Source organism: Lepidochelys olivacea (genome assembly GCF_965140295.1).
Source record: "Lepidochelys olivacea isolate rLepOli2 genome assembly, chromosome: 6".
In the NCBI taxonomy this organism is placed as follows: Eukaryota; Metazoa; Chordata; order Testudines; family Cheloniidae; genus Lepidochelys; species Lepidochelys olivacea.
The window spans coordinates 101,140,754-101,156,670 of record NC_140416.1 but is presented as its reverse complement, the minus strand read 5'-3'; the positions used below and the strand labels follow the sequence as shown (position 1 = coordinate 101,156,670).

The 15,917-nt window shown below is 45.4% G+C and overlaps 1 long non-coding RNA gene across 5 annotated transcripts in view; it reads right to left on the bottom strand.

Moving 5' to 3' along the window:
• Nucleotides 1–6,043: 6,043 nt before the first annotated feature.
• Nucleotides 6,044–15,917, bottom strand: part of LOC311522313 — a 74,760-nt gene continuing 64,886 nt past the window's right edge. For all 5 annotated transcript variants that reach the window (XR_014712098.1, XR_014712099.1, XR_014712100.1 and 2 more), the window contains 4 exons: nt 13,281–13,428; nt 11,487–11,531; nt 10,216–10,572; nt 6,044–7,933 (listed from right to left, as the gene is read on the bottom strand). This is a non-coding gene — a long non-coding RNA (uncharacterized lncRNA). The remainder of the gene's footprint in view (nt 7,934–10,215; nt 10,573–11,486; nt 11,532–13,280; nt 13,429–15,917) is intronic.

Here is a 15,917-nt window from a genome sequence, read left to right as displayed (position 1 = left end):
CTGCACTCTTCTAATCACCCTGTTGTCTGGCTGTGCGAAACTGGCCGCCAGGCGAGTTGCCTCAACCTCCCACCCCACCATAAATGTCTCCCCCTTACTCTCACAGATATTGTGGAGCACACAAAAAGCAGTAATTACAATTGGAATATTGGTTGTGCTGAGATCTAACTGAGTCAGTAAACTGCGCCAGCGCGCTTTCAAACGTCCAAACATTCTACCACCACACATTCACATTCTACCACCATTCTGCATTTGCTCAGCCTATAGTTGAACTGCTCCTTACTACTGTCCAGGGTGCCTGTGTACAGCTTCATAAGCCATGGCGTTAAGGGGTAGGCTGGATCCCCGAGGATAACTATAGGCATTTCAACATCCCGAACAGTAATTTTCTGGTCTGGGAAGTAAGTTCCTTCCTGCAGCTATTCAAACAGACCAGAGTTCCTGTCTGTACAAAGTGCAAGCTGGTCTCCATATTGGAAGAGAAGGTTTAAGGTCTGGAGAAACAAGTATCGACCCTGAGTTGCATAAGAGAAACTGAAGATTTCCTGGACAGATGTCAGGATATGCTTCTAGGGGCACAATGTTCTGTAGATTCGGAGCAGGCTGCACAGTGGGGACAGGAGAACGGTGAAGAAATTTGGCAGCATGTGACCTCCAGAAGGAGAAAGGGGAGTGTCCATGTACCAGCAGCGCAGATACAGGTAAGCAACGATTTTCATGTTCTCTCCACAGGTACTAATGTGGAGAGTGGACTAGATGATACATCTGATGGAAGGGAACAGAAGGAGACTCTGCCGATTGGAGGGCATGAGATGCACTTTCCTAGGGATGGGGGTTCCACGACTACCACTCCAAAGAGGAGGAGGTGGGTGGTGGAAGTCGGGGACTCTCTTCTCAGGGGGATTGAGTTATCTATCTGCCGCCCCGACCTAGAAAACCGAGAAGTCTGCTGCTTGCCAGAAGTTAGGATTCATGCTGAGACGGAGAGACTGCTGAGACTCATCAAGCCCTCGGATCGCTACGCCTTCCTGCTTCTCCACCTGGGCACCAATGATACTGCCAAGAATGACCTTGAGCAGATCACTGCGGACTACGTGGCTCTGGGAAGAAGGATAAAGGAGTTTGCGGTGTAAGTGGTGTTCTCGTCCATCCTCCCCGTGGAAGGAAAAGATCTGGGTAGACACCATTGAATCATGGAAGTCAACGAATGGCTACGCAGGTGGTGTCAGAGAGAAGGCTTTGGATTCTTTGACCATGGGATGGTGTTCCAAGAAGGAGGAGTGCTAGGCAGAGACGGGCTCCACCTAACGAAGAGAGGGAAGAGCATCTTTGGAAGCAGGCTGGCTAACCTAGTGAGGAGGGCTTTAAACTAGGTTCACCGGGGGAAGGAGACCAAAGCCCTGAGGTAAGTGGGGATGTGGGATACCAGGAGGAAGCACGAGCAGGAGAATGTGAAAGGGGAGGGCTCCTGCCTCATACTAAGAAAGCAGGACAAACAGCAAGTTATCTCAAGTGCCTATACACAAATGCAAGAAGCCTGGGAAACAAGCAAGGAGAACTGGAAGTCCTGGCACAGTCAAGTGTAAGCAGTGTCAGGATGAGCTCCACCCTGACATCTGGTGGTGAGGTGTGGCAAGTTGTGGAAAAGAACTTCAGGGGCCGATCTCATTTGCATAGGCACACCCACCACGCCTAGAATGAGACCATAGCTGCCCAAATGGTCACTTTGGCTGCTGTGGGATCCCCAGTGTCTCTGTTATTGGGGCAGGAAGAATAAATTGTTATTACCCTGATTATGGGAACTGTGCTTGGAACTGTACGTGGCCTTTTGTTATGATGGAGGGATTCACCATCAACTAAGTAGCACTCGCTAGGCAAGGGTCATGGGTTCCAAAACTGTGTGAATAGAGAGAGGCTGGGGACAAGTATTAATACTTGATGGCATGGGCCCCTTGGTGAGGGCCTTACATGCTAATTGCACTTCCTCCTCTCTCCACTGTGGAATATCAGAGCTAATTTTGATTTCATTAGAAGTCTAGTTATAGGCTGCTGAGCTCATTTTGGGCTGACAGTGCACCAGCACTGGGGCTCCCCTACTATAAGCTGAATTCACCTAAGAGCTGAAATCACTGAGTGTTGTGTTAAGTAGTGGGGGAGCCTGAAGATATATTGTGGAGCAGTTTGCGGGACGGCTGGTGAAGCAGTTCGACACGGAGCAGTGTGTGGATGGCAGGAGCTGCTTGTGGGCCGTGGAGCTGAGTGAAGGAGTTCGTGGGGCGGCTGGTGGAGCAGAGCGCAGCTGAGCGAAGGAGTTTGTGGGGCGGCTGGTGGAGCGGAGCGCAGCTGAGCGAAGGAGTTCATGGGGCGGCTGGCGGAGCGGAGCGCCGCTATGGAGCTATGGGGCGGTCAGCTTCAGATCACGTAAGGTGCCTCTTACCCCCGTCCCATTTCCACCCAGGTTGGGAGGTAAAGCTCCGCAGATAAACTTTCGAACTCTGGGGCTGCCCTGACCAGAGACAGAGACTTTTGGGGCATTGGACTTTTGGGACTTTGGGTGATTTGGGGTTGCTGGACTCAAGAACCAAAGGGAAAAGGGCATGCCCCAATTTGCCTGGGGTGGGTTTTTTTTGCTCATGGGTTGTGTTATGAATCCTGTTGGTGGTGTTTCCCCAACATAATGCCACATTGTTTCTCTCTGTTATTAAAAGGCTTTTGCTACACTCAGACTATGTGCTTGCGAGAGGGGAAGTATTGCCTCTTGGAGGCGCCCAGCGGGGGTGGTATATATTTGTCCCAGGTCACTGGGTGGGGGCTCGAGCCAGTTTGCATTGTGTTATTGGAATGGAACCCCTAGATATTGAACCCGGCCCTTGTTGCTGCCCACTCTGACGGGCAGAAGGGTTACACAAGGAATTATGATGTGATTGGAATAACAGAGACTTGGTGGGATAACTCACATGACTGGAGTACTGTCATCGATGGATATAAACTGTTCAGGAAGGACAGGCAGGGCAGAAAAGGTGGGGGAGTTGCACTGTATGTAAGAGAGCAGTATGACTGCTCAGAGCTCCGGTATGAAACTGCAGAAAAACCCAAGTGTGTCTGGATTAAGTTTAGAAGCGTGAGCAACAAAGGTGATGTCATGTTGGGAGTCTGCTATAGACCACCGGATCAGGGGGATGAGGTGGACGAGGCTTTCTTCTGGCAACTAACGGAAGTTACTAGATTGCAGGATCTGGTTCTTATGGGAGACTTCAATCACCCTGATATCTGCTGGGAGAGCAATACAGCGGTGCACACACAACCCAGGAAGTTTTTGGAAAGTGTAGGGGACAATTTCCTGGTGCAAGTGCTGGAGGAAACAACGAGGGGCAGAGCTCTTCTTGACCTGCTGCTCACAAACCGGGAAGAATTAGTAGGGGAAGCAAAAGTGGATGGGAACCTGGGAGGCAGTGACCGTGAGATGGTCGAGTTCAGGATCCTGACACAGGGAAGAAAGGAGAGCAGCAGAATACAGACCCTGGACTTCAGAAAAGCAGACTTTGACAACCTCAGGGATCTGATGGACAGGATTCCCTGGGAGAATGACATGAGGGGGAAAGGAGTCCAGGATAGCTGGCTGTATTTTAAAGAATCCTTATTGGGGTTACAGGAACAAACCATCCTGATGTGTAGAAAGAATAGTAAATATGGCAGGCAACCAGCTTGGCTTAACAGTGAAATCCTTGCTGATCTTAAACACAAAAAAGAAGTTTACAAGAAGTGGAAGATTGGACAAATGACCAAGGAAGAGTATAAAAACATTCCTCGGGCATGCAGGAGTGAAATCAGGAAGGCCAAATCACACCTGGAGTTGCAGCTAGCAAGAGATGTTAAGAACAACAAGAAGGGTTTCTTCAGGTATGTTAGCAACAAGAAGAAAGTCAAGGAAAGTGTGGGCCCCTTACTGAATGTGGGAGGCAACCTAGTGACAGAGGATGTGGAAAAAGCTAATGTACTCAATGCTTTTTTTGCCTCTGTCTTCACGAACTAGGTCAGCTCCCAGACTGCTGCACTGGGCAGCACAGCGTGGGGAGGAGGTGACCAGTCCTCTGTGAAGAAAAAGTGGTTCGGGACTATTTAGAAAAGCTGGACGAGCACAAGTCCATGGGGCCGGATGCACTGCATCCGAGAGTGCTAAAGGAGTTGGTGGATGCGATTGCAGAGCCATTGGCCGTTATCTTTGAAAACTCATGGCGATTGGGGGAGGTCCCGGACGACTGGAAAAAGGTTAATGTAGTGCCCATCTTTAAAAAAGGGAAGAAGGAGGATCCTGAGAACTACAGGCTAGTCAGCCTCACCTCAGTCCCTGGAAAAATCATGGAGCAGGTCCTCAAGGAATCAATTCTGAAGCACTTAGAGGAGAGGAAAGTGATCAGGAACAGTCAGCATGGATTCACCAAGGGCAAGTCATGCCTGACTAATCTAATTGCCTTCTATGAGGAGATAACTGGCTCTGTGGATGAGGGGAAAGCAGTGGACATGTTGTTCCTTGACTTTAGCAAAGCTTTTGTCATGGTCTCCCACAGTATTCTTGCCAGTAAATTAAAGAAGTATGGGCTGGATGAATGGACTATCAGGTGGATAGAAAGTTGGCTAGATTGTCGGGCTCAACAGGTAGTGATCAATGGGTCCATGTCTAGTTGGCAGCCGGTATCAAGTGGAGTGCCCCAAGGGTCGGACTACGGGCTGGTTTTGTTCAATATCTTCTTTGATGATCTGGAGGATGGTGTGGATTGCACCCTCAGCAAGTTTGCAGATGACACTAAACTGGGAGGAGAGGTAGATACGCTGGAGGGTAGGGATAGGATACAGAGGACCGTAGACAAATTAGAGGATTGGGCCAAAAGAAATCTGATGAGGTTCAACAAGGACAAGTGCAGACTCCTGCATTTAGTATGGAAGAATCCCATGCACCGCTACAGACTATGGACTGAATGGCTAGGCAACAGTTCTGCAGAAAAGAACCTACGGGTTACAGTGGACGAGAAGCTGGATATGAGTCAACAGTGTGCCCTTGTTGCCAAGAAGGCCAATGGCATTTTGGGATGTATAAGTAGGGGCACTGCCTGCAGATCGAGGGATGTGATCGTTCCCCTCTATTCGACATTGGTGAGGCCTCATCTGGAGTACTGTGTCCAGTTTTGGGCCCCACACTACAAGAAGGATGTGGAAAAATTGGAAAATGTCCAGCGGACGGCAACAAAAATGATTAGGGGACTGGAACCCATGACTTATGAGGAGAGGCTGAAGGAACTGGGATTGTTTAGTCTGTGGAAAGGAAGAATGAGGGGGGATTTGATAGCTGCTTTCAACTACCTGAAAGGGGGTTCCAGAGAGGATGGATCTGAACTGTTCTCAGTGGTAGCAGGTGACAGAATGAGGAGTAATGGTCTCAAGTTGCAGTGTGGGAGGTTTAGGTTGGATATTAGGAAAAACTTTTTCACTAGGCGGGTGGTGAAGCACTGGAATGGGTTACCTAGGGAGGTGGTGGAATCTTCTTCTGTCAAGGTTCCTTCCCCACTCTGAACGCTACGGTACAGATGTGGGGACCTGCATGAAAAACCTCCTAAGCTTCTCTTTACCATCTTAGGTCAAAACTTCCCCAAGGTACAAAATATTCCACCCTTTGTCCTTGGATTGGCCGCTACCACCACCAAACAAATACTGGTTACTGGGGAAGAGCTGTTTGGACACGTCTTCCCCCCCAAAATACTTCCCAAAACCTTGCACCCCACTTTCTGGACAAGGTTTGGTAAAAAGCCTCACTAATTTGCCTAGGTGACTACAGACCCAGACCCCTAGACCTTAAGAACAATGAACAATCCTCCCAACACTTGCACCCCCCCTTTCCTGGGGAATGTTGGATAAAAAGCCTCACCAATTTGCATAGGTGACCACAGACCCAAACCCTTGGATCTGAGAACAATGAAAAAGCATTCAGTTTTCTTACAAGAAGACTTTTAATAGAGATAGAAGTAAATAGAAGTAAAGAAATCCCCCCTGTAACATCAGGATGGTAGATACCTTGCAGGGTAATTAGATTCAAAACATAGAGAACCCCTCTAGGCAAAACCTTAAGTTATAAAAAGATACACAGACAGAAATAGTTATTCTATTCAGCACAATTCTTTTCGCAGCTATTTAAAGAAATCATAATCTAATGCATACCTAGCTAGATTACTTACTAAAAGTTCTAAGACTCCATTCCTGGTCTATCCCCGGCAAAGCAGCATATAGACAGACAGACCAGACCCTTTGTTTCTCTCCCTTCTCCCAGCTTTTGAAAGTATCTTGTCTCCTCATTGGTCATTTTGGTCAGGTGCCAGTGAAGTTACCTTTAGCTTCTTAACCCTTTACAGGTGAGAGGATTTTTTTCTCTGGCCAGGAGGCATTTTAAAGGGGTTTACCCTTCTCTTTATATTTATGACACCTTCCTTTGAGGTTTTTAAGGTCAGGCTTGACAAAACCCTGGTTGGGATAATTTAGTTGGGGGTTGGTCCTGCTTTGAGCAGGGGGTTGGACTAGATGACCTCCTGAGGTCCCTTCCAACCCTGATATTCTATGATTCTAAGATGCGAGCGTCATGCACCTTTCCCGGCTATCCCATGTTGATATCGGTGAAACGTGCCTTATGATCCACTAGTGCTTGCAGCACCATGGAAAAGTACCCTTGCGGTTTGTGTACTGGCCGCCCCGGTGTTCCAGGTCTAAGATAGGGATACGTGTTCTGTCTATCGGCCCGCCACAGTTAGGGAACCCCAGCACATTAAAGCCATCCACAATGGTCTGCACATTTCCCCAAGTCACTACCCTTGATAGCAGCTGGTCAACGATTGTGTTGGCTACTTGCAGCACAGCAGCCCCCACAGTAGATTTCCCCACTCCAAACTGATTCCCGACCCGACTGGTAGTTGTCGGGCGTTGCAAGCTTCCACAGGGATATGGCTACTTGCTTCTCAACTGTGAGGGCTGCTCTCATTTTGGTGTTTTTGCGCTTCAGGGCAGGGGACAGCAAGTCACAAAGTTCCATAAAAGTGGCCCTATGCATATGAAAGTTTCTCAGCCATTGGGAATCATCCCATACCCGCAACACTGTGCCGTCCCACTAGTCTGTGCTTGTTTCCTGGGCCCAGAATCAGCGTTCCACAGCATGAACCTGGCCCAACAGCACCATGATCTCCCAATCGCCACATGCCGTGCCGTCTGTGTCCATGTCCTCATCAGTATAGTAATCACGCTGTTGCCGCTTCCTCACCCAGTTTTGCAGGTACTGCACAAACTGCTGGATAATGCACGAGGTATTTACAAGGGTCAAAACTGCAGCGGAGATCTGATCAGGCTCCATGGCTATGGCACCTGCACGGGTAATCCTGGAAAAAGGGCGCAAAACGTAGGAGAGCAGAGTGGCAATGGAAGCTGTGCTGTTTGGTTCACGGTAGCCGAATAACAGCGGGAAATGGTTGTCTTCTGTGGCTTTCACGGAGGTGGGAGCCCAGGACAGACAACATGGAGAAGCTCGGAAGCGTGGCAATAGCGGGAGAGCAGATTTGGCGGCGGAAGCTGTGCTGCTTGGTTCACGATGGCTGAGCAAAGTTGAGTTGGAGAGGTGGATTCATAGTAGCAGGAGAGCAGCGGTGCACCATCTGCTGAAAGCAGTATGGCGTCTGTATGCCAAAAAGGCGTGAAATCATTGTCTGCCATAGCTTTCTGATGACACACACCCAGAAACACCTGCAAGAATGTTTTTGCCGCATCATGCACTGGGAGCTTAACCTAGAATTCCAATGGGTGGCAGGGACTGCGGGAACTGTGGGATAGCTACCCACAGTGCACTGCTCCAACATTCGATGCTAGCCTTGGTACTGTGGACGCAATCCACCGAATTCACATCCTTTAGTGGGGACACAGAAGACCGAATGTATAAAATAGCTTCCAAAAATTCGAATAGAATAATTTTGAAATAATTTCGTACTGTAGATGTACTCTCAGGGTCAAATCCTGAGGGCCTTGGTCACTATTTTATCAGTCTCTATTCTGGTAAAACTCCTATCAAAGTTGACTAGAGCTTTTTCTTAAGCAAATTCAAAGTAAAAACTCAGGGCCAGGTGCTTGACCACAACTCCACCTGCTTTGTACTGGTTTCAGCACTGCTGAGTCTGCATAAAGCTGACGTATTGCTGTCCTAAAGGTGTGGCCAAGAATACCTCAAACCGAGGGGAATCGTTGGGTGTTGTAGCCAGCTCTGTGCCATCTGTTTAGAGGGTGAGGGAGGTGGTGTTGAGAGTGGGACAAAGCTTATGGTACTCTTCCTGATATATGTAGACAGCCACACCTGGTATGATTTAAAGTAGCCCTAGCTAGCCCAGGATGAAAGGCACAAATAAGTGGCTTAGGAGCCATCTTTCCTCCTCCCCAGCAGCCTGCTAGCCTCATCTGTGCTGAGTGTAAACTCAATGCAGCTGAGAATCTGGCCCTGAGTAAGGTCCTCAGGATTTGGCCCACTGGAGTAGGCAACATGAAATAACAATATAGTTAAGAGGGAGTCTTAAGTGAGTGAGGCATGCAGGGTTTGGCTCAAAGTATATTTACGCAATTAAATTTCAAGTTCATGTTAATATTTAAAGGGCTCTAGAAATATTACGCTTTTACTTCCAAAAGTAAAAGTCATGGTATAAAAGTGAGTACAATTTTATTTGTGTGTTGTCATGTTTTATTTTTCTGTTTTACTTCAGGAGAAGCTCCCACACTGCAGCTGAATAAACTGTAGCATAGATTCTCCAGCTAGGACTTTACACTCATAAATAATTAAATCCCTATGACCAGATTAGAAATTCCTGCTCTTTCTGCCTGGTCCTGGATACACATCTGACACCCAAATGGCAGGATTCCATGCCAAGCATGCCCTTATCAGGCTGCATAGAAGACCTACAAGACACAGGAGGATGCTCTTTTCTCAGAAGCAATAGTCAGAATGCTGCCTGTGGTGCTCAAGAGTGATTTAGATAAGAATCAGTGTTGGATCACTTTAATGCTAATGAGGCATCTCTATTGGAGATCTGTGCTTTCTGCGGACAAGATCAAACACCCAGTGAGGCTTTTGCATCTCTGACAATATGATCCCATATATGGTAAATATACATTTTAGATATAATAAGAAAAAATAATTGACCAGAAAACTCCTGAGGAACAAAAGTGGGCAACATTCCAGTTTAGGCACTACTGAAATATTGTTATTTATATATATTTATATATATTCAGGGCTTGAAAATGAAGCAGACATCTACTAGTCTGAGGGCTTCCTTATACAGGCGTGGACTAGAGGGAGGTAGCATATGAAAGTCATAGGGGAATAGAGAAGACATGTGTTTTATTTTTGGCTTTGTCACTGACTTTCTGTGTGAATTAGGCAATAAACTTCTCTGTGCCTCAGTTTCTCCATCTGTAAAATGGAATCCATTCTGCTTGTTCGCCTTTGATCTGAGATCTAAAGATATTAAGTGCTAACTATTACTTCTGTGTCAGCATAGCTTCTAAAGGGTTGGTTTCCTCTATCTTTAATAAACAGCAAAGGCCATCCTTTAGCCCAGGGATCGTCAACCTTTGGCATGCAGCCTGTCAAGGAAACCTGCTGGCGGGCCGGGCCGGCCGATCGCAGCTCCCACTGGCCGCAGTTCACCGTTCCCTTGGCCCACACCGCTTCCTGCAGCCCCCATTGGCTGGGGACGGCGAACTGCAGCCAGTGGGAGCTGCAATCAGCCGAACCTGCAGATGCTGCAGGTAACAAACCGTCTGACGGGCCGCGTGCCAAAGGTAGCCAATCCCTGCTTTAGCCTGAAGAAACATTTGGAAGGAGTTGCAGGGCCAGTTGAAGAGCAAGAGGGCCAGCTGAGGAGAGGGGTGGGGGCCTATTGTTACAACTGGGACATGGGCAGTCAAATCTAGTGGTTGGAGCAGAAGTCAGGATCAGGAGTCAGTAACCGAAGCCAAGAGTCAGAGCTGGAATCAGAATCAGGAGTCAAGCTAAGGGTCAGAGCTGGAGTTGGAATCAGGAGTCAAGCTAAGGTTCAGAGCCAGAGAACGGGCAGGAATCAGGAGCAAAGCAGGAACCACAGATGAGAACAGGAGTCAGGTAGTGGAAGGCGGGCTCAGTAGCAGCAGCAAGCCAGGAGCTACCTTGTTGCACAGACAACTTCCTGTGTCTCCTTCTGGTTTAAATAGTGTACCCAGCATAGTCAGAGGCTATGGAGCTCCTCCAGTCAAGTCCCTGAGGGTGGTACCATTAGCAGAGCATAAGGCCTTAGGGCTCCAATTCTCCAGTCACTAGAAGAGCTGTCGGGTGGTGCTGTTGCTGTGGCAGCGGCCCAGAGGCCCAGGGTTCAGGACTCTTGTATCCTCACACCTACAAATCAAAAAGCTACATCACAATAAGAGTCTGCAAGTCTTTGATCTCTGAACTGTTCATGACGTGCTGCTAAGGCGATGTGAGGGAGGGATATAGGGAGGGCACTTCTCCGGTTGGCTTATCCCAGCCTGTGAAAACAAAAATTGGTTAATGAGTTTTGGAAACTCTGGACCTGTATATAAGGTTCTCCCACCCCAATATAATTTTTTCTTCCTCCCATATTCATATTTGCAACCAAAAAACAGCATTTCCCTCAGTGTTGTTACCATCCATTGACAGATCCAGTGAACAGTCATCATACTCTTATATAATCATTGATGTCAAGTTAAATATGGTCACACCACTGTTGTAAATTTCATTAATGTGATACCATTTTTGCTGGCTTGTCAACTGCTCCTTATAAAAATAATTACAAGATATAATGTTCCACTGTGGTAGGGCAGATAACCACTCCATGGCACATGCTGAGCTGAACTGCAACCTCAGAACAATCATTTAGAACATTGGTTTATAATTTCATGAAGAGGCATGTGCACTTTGCCCAAAAATCAACAGGGCATTTTATATGTGTAAAAATGAGGCTCATTAGTTATAGGGCTGCTCTATCGTTGAGCAAAATAATCGTTAATAATGAATGAGACGTAAAACAGAAAATTCTTTGGACTGGACATGCTGCACTTGGTGCAACTCTGAGGTATGAAATGGGGATGTTATAAAGGTTGCTGTGAGCCAGCTTTTTGTTAAGCCTGTCCTGGAGCCAGCAGGGGCCAAGTTGGTCCCAGGTGCACAGGACAGAGTATCTGGGAACCAGCCAGAGGTTGCAGTTCACTAAGTTTATCCTTCTCTCTTGGCTGTGCCCCTAACACATTACCTCCACCAGGGGCAGCAGGACATGGGTGCCATACATCTGTTGGGGATTCTCCCACACCAGAGAAATCCCCAAGAAAGTAGTTAACACAGAACAGCCTTAGCAGAGGCCAGAAGCTGGTCCATGGTCTAGAGGTGAGAACACAAGACTGAAAAATAGGTAGGATATAGTTACCTGCTCCATAAGGGTATCGTGAAGATTAATGAGCTATTTGTGTTCCTAAGTGGAAGAAGATGACAACTAAATAAATATTAAGTAACTACCAGTGTTGATTCTTGAAACTCATTGATGTATTATTATAAATTATTTACATTTATGAAGTGCCCCAAACCATGTCTATACAGTTAAGCACTTTGCAGAACAAATACAAAGAGGAGATCCCTGCTCTGAAGAGTTTATAGCCCAAAGTTTTGATCCTATGAAGCCTTGTGTACCTGCTCAGCATTCTGCATTAGGGTGACCAGACAGCAAGTGTGAAAAATCAGGACAGTGGTTGGGGGGTAATAGGCGTCTATATAAGACAAAGCCCCAAATATCATGACTGTCTCTATAAAATCGGGACATCTGGTAACCCTAAACCCCATTAAGGGTTGGACCATTGTGAAGACACCTCTTGACCTTGTTGCTATTCACAGCCTCCTATGTAGATTATTAATACTTCTAGAAGGAACAAGCTGTTCTAGGTGGAGTGTGGGTGTCATATGATGGCCAGAAGATGGGTGAACTTTGGCAGTACATACATATGTCCATTTGTGGCAGGTCTTTGTGGCAGTATTTCGTCCATATTTTGTTTCCAGTTATTTATTATTCCTTTATTACCATCCTCAGAAACATTAACAAGCCTGAGAATCATAGAATCATAGAATATCAGGGTTGGAAGGGACCTCAGGCTTTGAGCAGGACCAAGGGCTCTTAGCTGAATAGAACCTTGGCATGTACAGGAGAAGAATCCCCCTTGTTCAAGGATAAATGGAATTTCACAGTGAAAGAACAACATTCAGGGGCACCTTGAACTCAGAGAGGTAAGAGAAAAGAGAGAAATATGAAGCTGCTGTATCAATGTGATATCAGTATAATATATTGCACAGAGATGTTATTGCTCTAGTGCATTTCACTTCATTTCTGGTTTCCATCCTATTTATCCTTGTGTATTTTCAGTGACACCACAAATTTACAGAAGTGACCATGTTCTTTTCTGCCTGGAGACTTCTTCAGTGACTAGATTTCTGTTTATTTTGCAGTCACATCTAATTATTCGAAATCAGTTTGTAAACTTGTGTGTGTATGTGAGGGGAGAGAACTTTAGATATAACTAGTGATACAGTAATATGCAGTATGCATGCATTCAATAGATTTAGCTACCACTTCAGTTATTCTTATCTCCAGACACTCAGAAAATCCAAACACGGGGTTAATCAGGTCTGATTGCATCAGATAGTTTGGAATGAATTCAGAATGATCATTTAATGTATTTTTCCTTTATTTGGCTCCAGTTATAATTGTTGCATATATGTGTGTGCTTTAAATTTAGTGTTAAAGATTACTCTAGATGGAGCTATGTGTATTCTCTGCTTAATGGGAAATCCTCGTCACATCTCTATGTGCTATCTCTGAAAAGAAACTTTAAAGAGGTTGGTTGTGGGCTGCAGCATTTAACTCATGCATTCCTTCAAACTCCAAAAGTGTGCTTAAACTCAAATCCACATCTTTCTCATGTCAGATGGTAGAGCTGAAGAAGGGGGTTCGATTTGGCCAAGAAGACTATGTTTTGTGCAGTGCCTAGCACATTTAATTCCTTCTGTCCCAAAACCACTTCAGTGAGGTTCATTTTACCCATGCACGTTATTCTATCCCTGTGGTGGAGAAATTCACCCTCCTCTGATGTGGAGCTGATAGGAAGCCAACTGCCAACATGTGTTTATATAAATATATTTGCTAGGGTAATGATCCCTTGGTAAACATCTGTACCCAAGAACCTGATGTGGATTTTGGGTGATCCCTCGACGAGTCTGGTCCCATACAAATAAGAAAACACAAATCTGTGACACATATAGCCCAGCTTCCAGATGTTCCATGCTGTTTAAAGGAAAATTACGACATCTGCCTCAGACCAACACTGTGAAATAAACGAGACACAGGAAATTCAAGAATATGTAGTCCCCAAAATAAACCAAATAGTTAAAAAATAAAAATAAATTAGCAACATACATTTTATTTGGTCTACACTTTCAATTGTGGATCATCTGCTGAGATTTTTTATTTTAAACCCTCGGTGCTTTAATTTAGGCATCTTATGCTGTATTTATGCACCTAAATGAGAGTGGCCTTGTTTTCAGAAGTGCTGAGCACCTGAAAGTCCCATTGATGTCAGTGGTAGTGACAGATGCTCAGCACCTTTGTAGATATTACCTTAGATTAGAGGATTACTATATTTCTTTTTATCAATAGCTCTGTGGGCCAGATCCTGCTTCCACTGAAGTCAATGGCAAAGTTCTCTTTGACTTCAATGGGAGCAAAAGCAGGAACTATGATCCTCATCCTAAAATCCTTAATCGCATGAGAAATCCTCAGTCATGTAGGCCATACCATTGAAGTTAGTGGGAATCACTTATGTGAGTGAGGATTACTTGTATAATAAGAAGTTGCAATGTTGGGATGGTTTCAGAGTAATGTTGGGATGAATGATGGGATGTTATGAACACCTTCTCTGTGCAGGTAGAGATTAAAGTTTGTTATATGGAAAGAAGGGGGTTTAAATCTTACCTGAAAAAATGGTACTTCTAGCAGTATTGTAGCTGCCATTGGTTAAATGCAGACTCAGAGAGAAAAGCATCATCGATTGAACCAGCATCACCACTTCCTCCTGCACCTGGAGGTCTCTAATCCAGATTCTGACCTGACTTTACCTTGCTTACTTTGTGAAATCTGATGGGATCACAGCATAAAGTAGCGTGGCTAAGGGAAATGCATACTACAGTGTCTAGCACAGTGTTTCTAAACCCAACTAGGTGTGACCCTCTGGGGGGCATCATAAAAAGGTAATTGGGGGGTCACAAGGTGTTGACAATTGTATGACAATCTAAAGCAAAGAAAATCTTATTCCTGGCTCTCCACACACCCTTGAAGTATTCTCTGTCAACATCCCAAAACACACACACACAAATTCTATAGGCTGATCATTGTTATCATTGCTACCTTTTTACTCTTACTTTATAGTAAGGGTAAGGGGGTTGTGAAACTTTTTGACTTTGAATAAGGGGCCGCCACCTGAAACAGGTCGAGAAACACAGTGGGCTTTTGGTCCATTACTAGTGCTCCAAGGTGCTATTGCAGTACAAATAATTACTAATAATAAATAATAGGCTACTGCAACATTGACGTCCCATGAGGCAAATATAAGCCAAAGTGGTATTGAGTTAAGGATAAGGTTTCAGATGTAGAACCCAGTTGTACATTCTGGGGCTTACACACGCTATGCCTTCCCTCCTGCTTTAACAATAAAAGCTTCTATTAAAACGTATTGGTGCAGCTTCTAATCAAAGCTATATGGGCCTACATTTTCAAAGATCAGTCTTACTTAATAGGTGCAACCAATATCTAACATCTGTGCATGCTAGCATTAAAATTTGCATCTGCACTTGTCCTGATGAGCTTTGTGAGCGCAAATCTTAACACTTGGGAGTGCATGATTTAAAGGGCAGGTGATAGGAGGGTGCAAACATGCACAGTTTTGTGCACACAAACATGAAGGTCAGATAAAGACCCCCACAAAGATCTACCCTATGTTATTCAGTGTTCTCAACCTACCGATGTCCAGTGTGTGAGTGAGGTCAGCTTCTCTGAGACAAAACTCTGAAAAAGAGGACTCCACAAATAAATAGAGCAGGAGGAATCTTAAATAATGGATTACACTTTTTTTTACCTACATAAACTCTTCCATAATGTCAATTTCACAGTCAGAATTTTAAATAGCAATAATTTATCTTGGTAATCGGAGGGCTACTGCTGGGTTTGTGTCGCGTGGGATGGAGGTCAGTGCGAGTGTACAATGAGTGCCGTGCCTTGGAATGAGTTATGGTTTTGAGGGATATGTCCAGTATGCTCATTTTGGGTTTTGGCATTTAATTCCTTCCTCTCATTGAAATATGTGGGAGGAATTGGATGCCAAAATTTTCACTGTATATGATGTGTAATTTCACCCTTGTACTTCAGTGGGCGGAACATCAGACCCCAAAATGATTATGTGCATAATGGCAAAGAATGTATCACTGCATTTTTTAATGTCAGTTGTGGGAGTTCCTGGAAGGGTAAAATATTGTTGTCACCTTTCCTGCTTCTTGGTTTCCAGTGGGACTTTTCCACACAACCCCGAGGATCCTACCAACCCAGAACTTTAATTCTCTCCAGAACTTTGGTGTTGGCCCAGTATCCTTTAGATAAGCCAAAGAAAACTCTGGATATGAATATATCCCCAAACTTCAGAAAAATTCCAATCCAGGTCTAGATGCAAATAAGAAGCCTTGGCATTTGTATACAACTTAGTGTGTTCAAAGCAATGTTTTAGCAATCCTCACGATGCCCCATTGAGATGGCTCACTGGTGTTA